Source organism: Podarcis raffonei, chromosome 4, assembly GCF_027172205.1.
Source record: "Podarcis raffonei isolate rPodRaf1 chromosome 4, rPodRaf1.pri, whole genome shotgun sequence".
In the NCBI taxonomy this organism is placed as follows: Eukaryota; Metazoa; Chordata; class Lepidosauria; order Squamata; family Lacertidae; genus Podarcis; species Podarcis raffonei.
In genome coordinates this window covers 40072995-40088505 of record NC_070605.1, presented here as the reverse complement: position 1 = coordinate 40088505, position 15511 = coordinate 40072995, and the positions used below count along the sequence as shown (strand labels likewise).

Here is a 15511-nt window from a genome sequence, read left to right as displayed (position 1 = left end):
AATGCCCTGCCCATTCGCATTAAGCAGGCACTTTTACTAGTCTGTTTTAAACACCAGATAAAAAATTCTGTGTTTTGGCAGGCCTAGCCAGACACATGGTTTCGTTATATTTGTTTTAAACATTTTATTGAGCTTGTCTTTGTTTTAATGAAGGTTTTACATGTATTTGTTTTTAATCGATTCATGGGTTTTAGTCATGCTTTCTATATAATTTAACTTTGACATCACTAGGAGAGGGTTTTTTTTTTTTGAGCTAGCGGTTTATAAATTGTCTAACTAAAAATAAAATTATTCTACCAGTGTGGAATTAAGCCTCATACAATGTGAAATAATGTGTATACAGCAATGAATGATGGAGATCCTACTTTAGACATCAGCGCTAGATCAAAGCACATTGGAGTCAAGCAAATCAGTTTTAGAAAGCCGAGTCACTTGAATGGCAGAACCAAGGCAACAGGTCCTTGGCTAATTCTCTTTACATAGGCAGCATGGTTGAGGTCTGGTTTTCATAACGGATCTGACAAACACTTGGGAAATACACTGTAAAACAAAATGACTTGTACTTCTGCTAAGCAGGTGGATTTTAAAACCTTGCAGTTTAACAGATGTCTCCCACCCCTTGATGTCATAATGCTCACTATAATTCAGTTCTGTTAAAGGACATCAGATGATTCGCATTAACCTGTACAAGAACTGCAGTAAACAGAAAATTAGGCTTTTTCTTCTTCCATTGTTTGTCTGTTTCCAAAATATAGTTGTCTGAACGGATAGATAGATCCCTGTGAGATTTTTGTTTTTAAATTCCATACGTGTATTGTTTGTGGGATGGGTGGCAGCATCATGCATTGTGAAGTTCTCATCACAACTAATTCTGAAGTGTTTTACTGCATTGCATATTTAGCATAGGAACAAATGAATACTCTGGTACTTGATAGATCAGTGGTGGCCAAACTTGGCCATCCAGCTGTTTTGGGCCTACAACTCCCATCATACCTACCTAGCAGGACCAGTGGTCAGGGATGATGGGAACTGTAGTCCCAAAACAGCTGGTGGGCCAAGTTTGGCCACCACTGTGGTAGATGATCAAATGGAGGGGTGTGTGAGGGAAATAAGATCATTCAGCTGCTTTTGACAATAAAGTAAGTAAAAGGGACCAGAGGAAGCTCCTACAGCTCAGAGTTGTAGTAGGCTTCTACCAACCCCAATGGCTGACCTTTTGTTAAAAGTGCCATGGACAGTTGTGTTTGTCATGCATCTGCCAATCAAGTTTTATGGTTCTGTGTCCTATTTTGTATGCAATTTGGGGAGTTGTCATTGTTTTTTAGAAGGGGGGCTTGCAACAAGAAATGAAGTCTTAAGTGCCGTCGGCTATATATCAGAATGTCAATCAGTCAAACCAGCAATTATTGTGGCCTTGAGGAAATCCTGAGCTCATATGAACCTGTGTGCATACAAAAGGTGTAGTTCAGTAGCTGTTTGAAACCACTAAGACTAACTCTCAATAATCCTCATAAAGTAATGCCTTTAAAGAACCAGGTGAAGGTTAAAGCAACTCATGCCAAGAGTAAAATGGGGAACAATGGACAGGAAACAGCATTCAGATGTTGCTGCTCTCTCTGTGTATTTTACAGAGCCAGAGCCTCTGTTTGTCCAGACACTATAAGGAGAGGCCAAAGGTAAGCTGCGGCTCCCACTTTCAAGTGAGACAGCTGCCAGATATCTCAATTTTTCAAGAGCTGACCTAAAGACAGTGTGAATAGAGCAACTGATTAGGAACATTCACAGGTATGACATAAGTGGCATGGAAGAAAGACATCTTTACACATCCCACAGCCGAACTTGCCGCCACAGAATGAGGTAAACACTACCGTTATATTACAACCACCCTCAGATCTGCTGTGCGTCGCAAAGGGAAGCAGCAATGCTAGAAAGAGCACTCTGGCTGCTGAATTGAGAGGAGCTCCCCTGATGCAGCACAACTAACTAAGTGTGCTTCTGGTTTCAATGTTGGGATTCGTTTTTTTAAAATCTCCTCAGCTCAGAACATGACAACCACTCCTTAAGTGCAAGACACGAGCGAACAGAACAGGGCAAGCCCAAGGGTTCAGGGTGCCAAAAATCCAAATAACAATACCCATGGTGGTACAAGTATTACAATAATAAGTAAAACGATTGGCAATGTGCTGCTTCGGTGGTACTTCAAAATGTGCCACCCAAGATGGGACACTTTACCGGAATAGTTCCCATCTTTAGTTTCATCCATTCATGTAATAATATGGCCAGAAATTATAACAAGTAAATAATATAGAAGGGAAACTCTTTTAAGCATATAAATTAAATGCTAAATGAATAAAAATAGAAAAAAGATCCCATAGAAACATTCACTTTTCTGGTACACAAACACAAATTAAGTCATTCTGGAGTGATCATAACTAGTTTTCTCTCCACGCGCAAAGCTTTTGAAGATGTAGGGCTCCCCTACATGACCTGTTTATTATTTATCCTGATTTGCTTGCACAAAGCATATATGGAGGTAAGCTATATTTTATTGAGTATACATTCTAGAGGACAATGAGCAGTCATCCTGCATTCACCCTGATTTGCTTCTGTGATTGATGGTTATTTGCCTTTCCATTAATTATTCATTCATCTCACACTTTCCTTACTGCAAAAGGGCAATTTTGGTTAAAAAGTGGATTTGTTGTGCTGGGGGGCCAAGCATTTTAATCCACATTCCTTGTAGAAACTTAAACTTCCAATATGCACTACAATCCTTCCTGCAAAATAGGGGACAGTAGTGGCACTTGCTTGGGCATTAGGTAAGGAAAATGGCAGAAATCCAGGCAACAAGATGAGCAGCTGTAGCTATGAGACAGTGTTAAGTCAGCCCCGCACCTGAAACTCTTTCCCAAAGTTGCCAAAATAGCCTCCAATTTCACCTCCTATGAATGGGGTGCCAAATTGGAGTGGAGATAATTTCAGCTCAGCTCTTGCAGCTTTAAGAAATGTGTTGAATCCCAGTAACACTCATTTTAGAAGACAAAGAACTGCACACGAATGAGCTATAAAAATCATTCATTAACCTTTTGCTGTTAATTTTATTATGAATCTCCTTTTATCCCCCCCCTTAACAAAAAGCAACAATATATCCCTCTGTGCGTGATGCTCGCACTTTAGCAACTAAATGTTAATCCATACATCCTCTGTAATGATACCATGTGTTGCCCCTGAGCAAATACAAGTTTTATTGGGGCTATTATTATTAGCAAATCCTTAGTCCTCTAGGACAGCAATATTATAATAACTTTTTCTACACATGGGAAAACTGAGGAAATTACCATAACAGTCATTTTGTAAGGCATTGAAACCAATCTTTTCCAGAGGTGTTAGATGATGAATGGAAAAATTCAGCATTCAACAGCAGTGTCATTGGGCATACCTTCATGTTTGTCATTATTGAAGGCAGATAATATTGCAAGGAAAGAACAGATTGTTGCTTATTAGTAGCCAATATGTTTCAGCAAGACAGCTAAGCCTGTGTCTCATTCCTTTTTATCAATTTTTTTTTGTCTTTTCAGAGAATATATCTGTATTGATAATACATTAATTTTTTCAGATTATATTTTGCCGGGATATAATTTTCAAACCACTTATTTTTGAGGAAGCCAGACTAATAGCTGTGGGACTATTCTGCCTTCAATAAATTTATGGCATACCCACCAAGATTTGCAGTAGGATACAATCCTACAGCTTGTATAAAGATACAACCCTAATGGGACCAACTTACACATGTCTGTGACTGAGCTCACTTTACAAAGGTTAGTCCTTGCTAGGCTGGGACAACATAGTCAGCACAGAATGAAGCTCTAACATGCAGCAGGGAAACACACTGAGCTGGAATTACTTGTATTAAACTTTGGACTCTCCTTCATTGGAGATTTTTAAGCAGAGGCTGGGTAGTCATCTGTCAAGCAGCCTTTAGTTGTAATTCTTGCATTGCAGAGGGGTTGGACTAGATTACCATCAGGACCACTTCCAACTTTACTTTTTTTATTATTCTGTGGGTTGACAGTCTTCCATTGCCAAGCTTGAGGCTGGACCAAATATTGTAGTTCTGGGACAAAAACAGAGACTGCTGCATGATGATGTTGCCGCTCTGGGTGGTCAAGCATGGGAGATCACTGAATTTGGAAATCCAAGAGTTCAGGTATTCCTTACAAGAGAAATTGTCCCTTTTGGAGTGCCAAATTATTGTGACAAGTGAAGCTGGAGCTGCCAGTACCTTATGAAACCATTCAGAAAAGAGAGGGAATTGATTAAAACAGAACAGAGAAAGGGAAGTACTAGAGGGATGGAGGTGAATTGATCAAGCATGCCCATAGAATTGATTTCCTTCAAAACAAAAACTAGGAGTTTTTCTTTCTTACTTTTTACCTTTCCATGCCTCCAGGAGACTACTGTATTTGAACAATCCTTGTGAACATTTTGCTCCCTCCCCCAAGATTTAGATGCAGATTTAAAATGGATCACTTCGAGTCCTGCAATAATTGGTTATTGCAGTTAGTGATTTACTTGCTACTATTTTTTTTTAAAAAAAGAAAACTTTTTGGGGTAGTGATGATGTCGGGTAGTCTTTGGTGGATTAAAATTTATCTCCAGAAGATATAGAGTCTGACCCTTAATTGACTCATCACTGGGACTGCAAAGTGCTCTAAGAGTTGAAAATGAGAAAACAGTTTTTAGGGCTCTAGAATGTGTTAAGACCTCAGCTGTGAACAGATTGCAGTAAGGCAATTCTCACCATATATTCTCTCTCTGCCACAATAGCTCTAAGAAATTATCTCTTTAACAGGAGATCAAAGCTTCAATGGGATGTTTTAAAATGGTTTCACCTTGTTTTTGTTTGTCTCTGAACTAATCCAGTAACAGGGCCATCATCTTAGATGTCGCATAATCCTTCATCACTGATTTTGTTAAATAGAAACTATGTATGTGCTTATTCAGATAATGATACTGAGGAATCCGAAAGCCGCTTCTCTATCACTCTGTTACAAGCTTGATTATAGTGGGAAGGTATTAGTTATTGTTATTAACAATGATTGAGCTTTAATAGCTAACACCTGGAGGCTATAAACAGCAGATGAGATTCTTATCTTAGAATTCCATGAGGATATATTTCCAACAGCTTGGTTTTGCACCAGCAAATACCAAGAATCACCTGTGTGATCTAGCCTAAATGCACATATAAATGTACAAGCTAGAAGTTAAGTCTAAATTTCCATTGGATTTCTGACCCCCTAGACAGATATTTCCTTAATGAGTAGAGTCTTGGCATCACTGTAGAGCAATGACATCATCACACTCCATGGGCAATTTGAGCCTTTGCTTCAAGCATGTTAGAAAAGTGAGACAGAAACCACCCTAGATTTGAGTAAGCCCCTGGCAGTTCACCATGGCCAGACATTTGAAGCACATACTCCAAATAATCCTGGGAACTGTAGTTTTGTTAAGGGTGCTGGAAATGTTAGCTCTGTAAACTATAGTTCCAAAGATCCTGTGTGCGATTTCTGTATGCTTTAAATCAGGGGTCAGCAAACTTCTTCAGCAAGGGGCCGGTCCACTGTCCCTCAGACCTTGTGGGGGGCCAGACTATATGTTGCCATGATTATGACCTGACCCACATTTTTGGCAAAAATCTTTATTGGGATGAACCCTAACGTTGCCCAAATGTGTTTTTTTTTGGGGGGGGTCCCTCATACACCCACACTGCTTCCTTTGCATTTTATGCGTTGACAGTTATTATTTCTCTCTTAAGGGGGGTTGGCCTGAGGTAAGCGTGCCATTCCTGTCAGCCCTGGAGAGTGTGTGTGCATGCTTGGGTTAAGGGAAAAGCCATTGGCCATGCTAAGTCAGGCCAGCACCGCTCAAGCAAAAACATTCTTTTCCCTGTGTGAGGGAAGACGAGGCGGCGGTGGCTATATATTTTTCCATGGCTCACACCATGTAGCTAATGAGTGGCCTCCCCAGCAGAGTGCAGAACTGCTTTGGAGTGCAGCTGCCCAGGCACTCCTCGCTTCCTTTGGCGGGGAGCACCGCCGCCACAGACACTGTTGGGCGTCGCTCCCGAGGCGCCTCCGAGCCCCTGCTGCCGCAACTGCCCTTCCTGAGGTCAGTGGCCAGCAGCTCCATGGTGGAAATCCAAACTGTGGCTCCTTTTCCCTCTTCCCCACCCCCTACCCTGGAAGAAAAGATTGCTGCACGCACAATCACTGTGTTAAGTCCCATTAAAATCAATGATGCAAGGCAATCATAGCTAACTTAAGTCCTATCGATTTCAGTAGGAGTTTGGCTGGATAAAAGCCAGAGTGTGCATGTGTCAATTATGCCTAATTATTGAAGAATGTTGGGAGCTGGAAAAACAAATAAATGTTTTATACCTACACATTTATAAATGAAAAAGCTTTACATCCATGGTTTTATCATTGCTCATTCTAATAGTATGTGTAAGAATGGGAAATAAGAAATAAACTCACTTGGGCATCTATTTCCCTACACTTTCATATACTTTAAAAAAAATTTTTTTTTTGCCCAGATGCTATTTTGGCATTGTTCTTTCCTAGTTGGGATCCTGAATCTATTTCTTCCCTAATAGTTCCATCTAAACCTCAGCAGCTGCTCCATAGGAAGCAGTTTATGGATTGCAGTCTTAATAAGTAATGCTAGAAGTCCAAGAGAAAAATAAACCAAGTAATGAAAACATTGATTTGGGAACTAGTTAGAAGCAAAAGCACTTGGAAAGGAGGATCATAAGCACTAACAAAAGTGCTGGCACAAAATAAAAGTTTTTGAAGGCACCGTCCTCTGCTCGGAGGTGAGTCTACAGAAGACATCCAAATGAGCAGGATGGTGATCAAATCTGAGGTCCTTTGCAGTGAGCATGATGCTTCTTTTAAGAAGAAAGTCATCCTTTGCCAAATTGTTTGCCTTCCTCTGCCAGGAAAATTTTTTAAACAGCATCTTTTTGATATCCTGCTTTTTAGTCCCCATATAGAATACTTCACTGCTTATGTACTTCCTGACTGATACAGGATGCTATTTCACACAGCAGTAAAGAAAGTGATATCCTCTGTTATACGTGCATAACTAGCATTAATAAAATAAGGAGTATGTAATAATAACCAGAGCCATATGAAATATGTACTTCATGAACCTAAATTAAACGGGAAGAATGACTAAATATGAAAGGTCAGGACTTAAAATGGAACTTAATCTCCTGTGTTTCATACGCCCCTCCCCTCCAAACAAATTAAATTTTAATGGTTTTTGGAAGCTCTGACTACTTCCTACCCAGAAATATGTCCTCCAACCTTCTGTGTGAGTGGTGCATTAAACACTGGGGAAGTGTAACCAGCTTCATGGGCCTTTACATCATACCTTTGTGTTGTCCAACTATTGTCAATGTGCTATACTATTTAAACAAAGCTATGGAATAAACAGGGACCTCTTATAGGGTACTCAGAAGGCAGCGAGTGAGAAATGATCAGTGGCTGTAACATGTGAGAGGGGCTTACAATGTAGATATTACCTGCCTCATACTCATAACCTGGCTGTGGCCTTCGTGTAGGCATCTGACTCCACCACTGTGAGAACAGGATGCTGGACTAGATAAGCATTTGGCCTGCTCCTGAAGGGCTTTTCTTGTGTTCTTATGAGTTCCCGAGTGCATGATTTCCAGGTTAGCAGATTATCAGTGTTGTCTGGTTGCAAGTGGACACGTGCTCTCTTACTCCTATTCATCATAAGAAAGATAGGAGAGAAGGGACAATTGAACCACAATACTTTATGACAAATTGTCATAAAGAGTGTTTCTACCTAAGGGAAAAGAAGAGCTAAGTGGTAACATCATAATTATAGAAGACATTAGACACTAACACTTCTGAGCAAAATAATAACTGCATGCAACATCATTGCAAATGGAATCAAGGCCTTCTGGGCCTTCATGGTTCTCAATATGCCTTCTTGGAAAGATCCTCGGTTGTGGTTATCTGAGAGACAGACTGTGTTCATGCTTCAAAATTGTACCATAACATTATTATCATGAATATTCAGAGGGAAGCCAATCATTGACAGAGTTTAGGAATCTTGGCATTTCATTTGGGAGTCTGTGTCCAGTGAAGTCCTACACCACAAGTGGAAATGAGTAGCAGGCTGACAGAAGGAATGTTCCAGCCTCCAGTTTGCTTGTATTGGAAAACAGCATTTGCTAACCTGGTGCCCTCCAAGCTACATCTGGACTACTTCTCCCACTAGGCCCCAGCCAGCTGGTGGGCACCAGGTTAGTGAAGGTTGGGTTAAAGGCCTGTCAAATAATATATCACATGTGCAATATTCCTTTTGCATACACTAGGTTAAAGTGTGCATAAATATTAGTATAAGTAAAGAATAATAATATAAATGCATATTGGTGAAAAAAACATACCAAAAGGCATTATATTAAGGAAAATTGCTTCCCCAAAGCTGTACATTAAAAACCGCATACACAAATATTTTTTCACTAAAATGTTGAATAATTTTCACAATATTTTATAAATCAAAAATTGCTGCAGAAATGTGAAGTGAATTGAAGATGAGAAAAATGAGAAACTTGGAGAACTAAAATTGACAGAATTGTCTATCACTACCTGACAAGGCTAGTGACTGAACCTGAGGTCTTATGTGTGAAAGACACACAACACTGATTTGCATCCCCTCCATTCATACCCAATCTGCCTGATACAAACTCAACAGAAGACTTTTGTTCTGTTCTGTTCAGGTGCTTCCATGAAGTATATATGAAAACCAAACTAATGGTGTTAATTAGTTTGCCAATGTTAGGTTGTTTGTGTTATTATCGACACTGCTTTGTGAATGGTCACTGGAACTATTTTGCATACATTTAAGCTTTAACGCAATTATCACCATCTGTATTATTCTCACCATTCGTTTCCTTCTGACCTCACTGCTAACGTTGTTTTTTCTCTTCCTACACCCATCTGCCAACTGGGGATAATACATTGTGCATCCAATTAAGTGGCCTCTGGTCCACAAAAGTTTATGTGCCAAAGCAAATTTGTTAGTCTTTTAAGGCGCCACAAAAATTATTTGCTGTTTTTGCTGCAGCAGAATAAGTAGCTAGACTTATGGAAAGAAATGACATTTGTCACTTTAGGTGAAAACGTATGGCTTCAACAATTTCATGTTAAAAATGTAAAGGTCCTATAGTCCAGCCACCATTTAATCCATGTTGTAGAAAGGTGTCTTTGGGGTTGGCTTGTCAGGTTAAGGCAGGGCTTGAAAGAAGAAGCATAGCTAAGTAGTACATACTGTCCGATGTGGTTGCTATATATGATTGGATGGGGGCTATGGTCTTCTTTCAGTCTTTGCCATAACGTAAGTACATAAGAAGAGCCTGCTGAATCAGGCCAATGGCCCATCTAGTCCAGCATCTTGTTTCCCACAGTGGCCAACCAGATGCCTGTGGGAAGCCAAGCAGGACATAAACACAGTAGCACTCTACCCATCCATGATTCTGAGCAACTGATATTCAGAGGCACCCAACCTCTGACAGTGGAGGTAAAGTGTAACCATTGCGGCTAGTAGGATAAGACAAACCCATCTTCCATGGATTTTTCTTATTCTGTAATCTAGTGATTCCCAATTGGTGGTCCATGGACCCCAGGGGGTCCACATAACCCACCCAGGGGATCTGTGGCACCATTCACAAAACAAAAACTACCATAGAGATATCAAAGTTTTCAAAAGTAGGGAGTCCACCATCTTGGCTTTTGAAAAACAGGACTTCCGGGGTGGTGCCTTCGGCAATGGCTGCCTCCCTCTGAACTGGAGGGACCAGCTCCGCGCGAAACGGGTCGTATCCGCTGCGGCGAAGCGGGGACCCTTTCAAAAATCACAGGCGGATGAAGCCTGTGACCATGGGACTCGGCGGGCACCTTTAGCGCCCCCCCAACCCACTAAGGAACCCACCAATGGGTCCGAAGTGAAGAGGGGGAAGCAGCGCGGTGCTGAGAGTCATCGGCTATTTCCGTGGAGCGAAGCCACATTGCTGTTGCCGGAGAGCGCTGCCTTTTTCCTGGAACAATTGGGACTTTAAAACAACAACCCGTGAGTAGTACGGAAATTGGATCTTTTAAATATTTTTAAATTTGGCACTGGTCGGGGAAGGTCCAAACAGGAAGTCTGCCTCCCCTTTCTGTAAATATTTTAAAACAAAGAACCTCCAACTAAGGTCGTGGAGAACTTTATTTTTTATAAAAGATTTTAATTCTACCGATTGAGATTACAAGAAAACTTATTTGGAAGCAGGGGAACCTGCGGGAGAAGAGCTAAATTTAAAAACTGACGTGCCACCCCCCCGGACCCGGGAGTGGTCTGTGAGAGCTGGTTGAGGAGTAATTGAACAATTTGACAGCTGTCAAGTTAGCTGTCAAGATACAAAAAGAGGACTTTGTCTCTGCTGCTTATATTGGTTATAAATTTATGTTTTAAAAGAAGGAAGGATTGCTACAATTTAATGTATGGATTTTTTGGTTTTGTGCTGAAAGGAGTAAAAAGAAACTTAAATCCCCCTAGAGGGAGTTTTGGGACATTGCATTAAGAACCAGCTGAGAAATTGTTTTCTGACCTTGATATGTTTAAGAATGGCAGTTGGTAAAGAAATACAGTTTGAACTGAACAAGACTTTCTTTCTCTTGGGAAAGCTGCAAGGACAAATAGGTGTTTTGACTACAAATGTTACAACTTTGGGCACAAGAGCCAGTACTAGCAATGAACTTGATAAGAACTTGGTACAGGAATTCTACTTAACTGAACAAACAGAGGAAATTGAGAAGGAGAATAATGTTGTCTTTGAAGAGAAAAAAGGGGGGGACCCAACCCTGCAGATGCAAAAGGTGAGCTGTAACCTGAGGCTGGACACGATGGTAACAAGAAGAAACAAACCTTTGAAGATGGAAGCCTGGCCTGAATTGGAAAATGAAAGATGGAGAGATCTCCTTATCTGGGGATCATATGACACTTGGATTATAAATTTGATTCAGTTGGAAGTTGGAGCTATAGGGACATTTGGAATCCTAAGGAGAATGAAACAAGATGTGGAATACCCTATAGGTCTTGCTTTCAAGTACGTAGGCCTGGCTGGAAGAAACCTAGATGCTGCAGGGCGGGAGTCCCATCGAGATTTGGTCTTGAATATTAAAGACTATCAAAGAGACTGGCAGAGGGGCCATGAGAGAGACTTAAGAGCCTCGGACATTAGATCACCGGGTTGATGGTTTTATTTTGAGATCTGTTGGGGACTGAAACCGGGAAGGGGGATGGGTGGAATGAAAAATGGGAATTTAATGTGTACATAATACAAGTTGCTCTTTTGTTTAATCTTTTTTTTTGTCTTATTTTTATGAGAATTGGAAATTTGTGGAAGGGAACTTTCTTTCGACCTTAGGGAAATGTTTTAAGAATAAGCACCGTTATATAGATTTGGACGAGAATTAAGTCTGGATAAAGTAAAAAAGTGGTTTATATAAAGAAAAAATATGGTAAAATTAAGGTCCTTGTGATAAGGACTTGTTGAACTAACAATTTGAACTGGAACATAAGGATTTGTTGAATTAATAATTGGAATTGGAATACATAAAAGGGAGGTATGAGGAGGTCGAGGAAACATGTTCATGAAAAAGAAGCATTAGAAATTTTGGGTGTTTTTAACTTTTTTTATTCTTGTATTTTTGTTATTTCTTTTTTCTTTTTTTCTTTTTGATTCTTTTTTTTGTATTAATATTGAAAATTCTAATAAATATCTTTTTTAAAAAAAATGAAAAACAGGGGTTTTTCAGTACTTAGCTAATTAAGAACCACTGCTTTAAACCATTGAACCTCATTGGACTCGTTTCTGGAATATGTCTCCAAATCCCTGTTATCTCCACATTTTTTATTTAAAGGATCAAGTAGCTGCTGTTGTGAAAACCATCTGCCTGAGAGTTTGGAGAACTGCTGACAGAGTAGACCAGGGCAGTCATCATGAGGTTTTCCAGATGTTGACAGACTACAGCTCCCATCATCCCTGACCTCTGGCCACACTGCCAAGGGGTGAGGTTTGACACCATTCAGAAGGCACCATGTTGACTGCCTTGGAGTAGACAATGGTGAGCTATATAGAGACAGAGTCTGATATAAACATAAGGCAGCTGCCTCTGTCCTATTGATTGTTTAAGAGAACTACCACTGATCATAATCCTGGCGGAGCTTAAGACTCACTGAATGACCTTGAGCAAATCGTTTGCCCTCTTTGTGCCTCAGTCAAGTGTTCAACAACAACCTCTTTACCCTTATCTAATACTTCATCTGTGATGAGCTGAACTGGATAAATAAATTATATGATAAAAATAGGCAGCAGGTTTTTTTGGCGGGGGTGGTGGTGGTTGTGTGCCTTTGAAAGGGTCACATGCCCCTCTGCCTTTTCTGAACTTGGCTATTTGGGTTTTATATATATATATATATTGGCCTAAGACTGGGTTGCTTTCAGGGTTGCTGCTAAATAAATGACACATAGCCACGGGGTTAATGTTATGTATTGCTGAAAAATGAGATGCCTGGATTTTATTTCTAAATTGGAATTGACTAGCATTAAAAGGCTTTTGCTAGGTTATGTGCTGCATGAACTCTGTCCAAAAAGGAATGCTGGCAAAAGAGGGAGAGGCTGGAGAGGTTAGCGATGACGTGGGGAGAATGTGCTCAATAACAAGTTGAAATGGTGGAACCTTATTCATCCAAACAGTCTGGGAATTTCCAGAACAAAAAAGTAGGACAGCTCTATGTATGATGCTATTTCGACAGGGCTATGCACTGCACTCAGCCAACACACAAATCAGGCCTATCTGAAGAGAGTGGGGCATCAGTTAAGTTGGGTTCAGACAGCCACAGATTGCTATGGGTCAGGTTGGATGGTCCAGAATGATCTGGACTGCCTGTGGATGGGGCAGCAGGCAGCAGGAGAGTTGGACATCAGGCAAAAGTAGCTCAGAAAGGAAGAGAAGGGATACAGGTTCAAAGAGAAGCCCTGGGCTGTTCGAAAGCTCTTTCTCAAATAACCCAGGTGCCAGTTTGTTTGTTGTTTGTTTGTTTGTTTGTTTTAAGGAGCACCACAAGGCCTTCAAGTTTAAAGGGCAATGTTTACAAAGGTCTATGCTGCACTTTGAAGTACCACAATAGAGGATTTGAAGTTCTGACAGGGGCTTCAGAGCACAGTATCACCTGACACTACTTTGACATTAGGTCAAAGTTATCGAAATTGGTCACAAGGGGAGGGGAGACGGGAAGATCCGTCTCATTAGCTAGAAACGTTCTCCACCCCTGCATTAGAAGAACTTGCAATGAAATAACTTGTATCTGAGTTGGCTTATTTCCTCCTTCCTCTCCCATTTCATTTCCCCTTTTTGACATGTCTTTTTACGTTATAGCCTGAGAGCAGGACTCTCTTATCAAGGACATTTGTTAGCCATTCTGAGAGCCTTTTGGGAGGAAAAAAAGCAGGGAAACAGTGATTTAAATAAGTAAATAAACTGCATTGCTCAAGTGTCATACAGTGCAGCTTTACTGAGTGATTTCGGGGCATGCCCAAATTTGACCCACAGAAGATATGAAACAGTTCTCAGAAGCATATTATGATATATTTGTTGAACACTTCAAGAGCAAAATTGTTCACATATGTCTAGTTTCTTTCAAGCCTAGTTTCAGCAGGGGGAGGGAAGGAGACGGGTCCTTGAGGACTCTGTGGGTGCCACACTAGAGATGTTGCCATAACAGGTTGTTGTTGCTGCTGTTGTTTTAATGATGAGACATTTTTGCCTTTCTGTGTACAGTATGCTTGTCAGTTACCCTGGAAACATCATTGAAGACCATCTTGTAAAAAATAATAAATAAATAAATAAAAAGAAGCTGTTGAATGTATCACCATAAAATGCTTTGGGAATTGACTTATATCAACCCTAATATACATGATCACTCACACCTCACACTTGTGTACAACTGCTCTCATTGAAACCTCTTTGGCATACAAGATCATTGTCACCAGGTGAGTTAATAGATACAATATAAATCACTGGTGTACCAGTTTGGATAGTATGATTGGAGACGTAATAGGCATATACATACAAATTAGGAATTATTATTTTATAGCAGTGACTTCTAATGATAACACCAGACAAGCAGCCCTTTAAAAAGCCTTCCAAGATCACCTTGTAATCATATCCCTTTGGTTTTGTGTTTTGAACTTGCTAAATTTGGACTGCTGATCACTTAGTAGGGCGACTTTCCACTTATCAGAATATAGGTTTAAAACGCTGCAGCATAATGAGCCTGGTTATGAGACTGAACTCTTTTTAAGTGAGGGGTTCTTGGGCACCCCTTTAAGAATACACTGCTCAGTGCAGTGTTTACACAATCTTTCCATCCCAATACCTCTGTATAGCTCAGCCCTTTAACCCATGCCGTCGCTTGGTGGCTTACGGAATACTTTTCAGATGTATAAAAGGGTTGACAGAGATTGATGCCATTGAGAGAAATATACTTTGTGCAAAAATGGGTAATCAGTTTTTCAGCCAAGAAAGCGGACCAAGGGGCCTTTTATGTACAAAGTGAATTCTCTCTAATGAACTCCACAAACCTTTGCTCTAACAATGCTCTACCTGCTGCTTTCGGCTGTTTGGGAAAGCTGCAGAATTGCTCTATTTCTTCATAGGTAATACAACAGATTGCTTTGGAAAAAGGTTGACCTTATAGTGGGTGTCTGCTATAGACTGCCAAGCCAGACTGAAGTCTTGAATGATGCCTTACTAGAGCAGATTACCAAACATTCAAAAAGGAGAGAAATGGTAATCATGGGGGACTTCAACTTCCCCGATATCTGTTGGGAAGTCTGACAAATTTCTCCATTGCCTCACTGCCAATTTCATTTCCCAGAAGGTGGGAGAACCAACAAGGAGATCATCTATCTTGGACCTGGTCCTCACCAATAGGGAGGAACTGATTGATGAAGTGGAAGTGGGAGGAAATGATCATGTTCTGGGGAGGAAATGATCATGTTCTCCTGGGTTTCAGGATACAGAAGCAAGGGAAAGCTGAGTGTAGTCAGACATGCACTCTGAACTTTAAGAAGGCTAATTTTGAAAAGCTGACGGAGCTACTGGTTGTGATCCCATGGTCAGAAATACTCAATGAGAAGGGATTCCAAGAAGGATGGGAGTTTCTAAAAGGAGAAATATTAAAGGCCCAAATGCAGACAATACCAACAAGAAAGAAGAGTGGGAAGCATCTAAGGAAAATGGTGTGGCTGCATAAGGAGCTTACAGATGAGCTGAGAGTTAAGAAGCACATGTCTAAGAAATGGAAGAAAGGGGAAATCACAAAAGAGGAGTATGCATGAGTAGGCAACAGTTGCAGGGGGAAAGTCAGGCTG

The 15511-nt window shown here is 40.6% G+C and overlaps 1 long non-coding RNA gene across 1 annotated transcript in view; it reads left to right on the top strand.

Moving 5' to 3' along the window:
- The window catches only part of LOC128412862 (uncharacterized), a 119693-nt gene extending 105720 nt beyond the window's left edge, over nucleotides 1–13973 (top strand). Inside the window, exons 3-4 of the long non-coding RNA XR_008330171.1 lie at nucleotides 11997–12200; nucleotides 13917–13973. This is a non-coding gene — a long non-coding RNA (uncharacterized LOC128412862). The remainder of the gene's footprint in view (nucleotides 1–11996; nucleotides 12201–13916) is intronic.
- Nucleotides 13974–15511: the final 1538 nt, after the last annotated feature.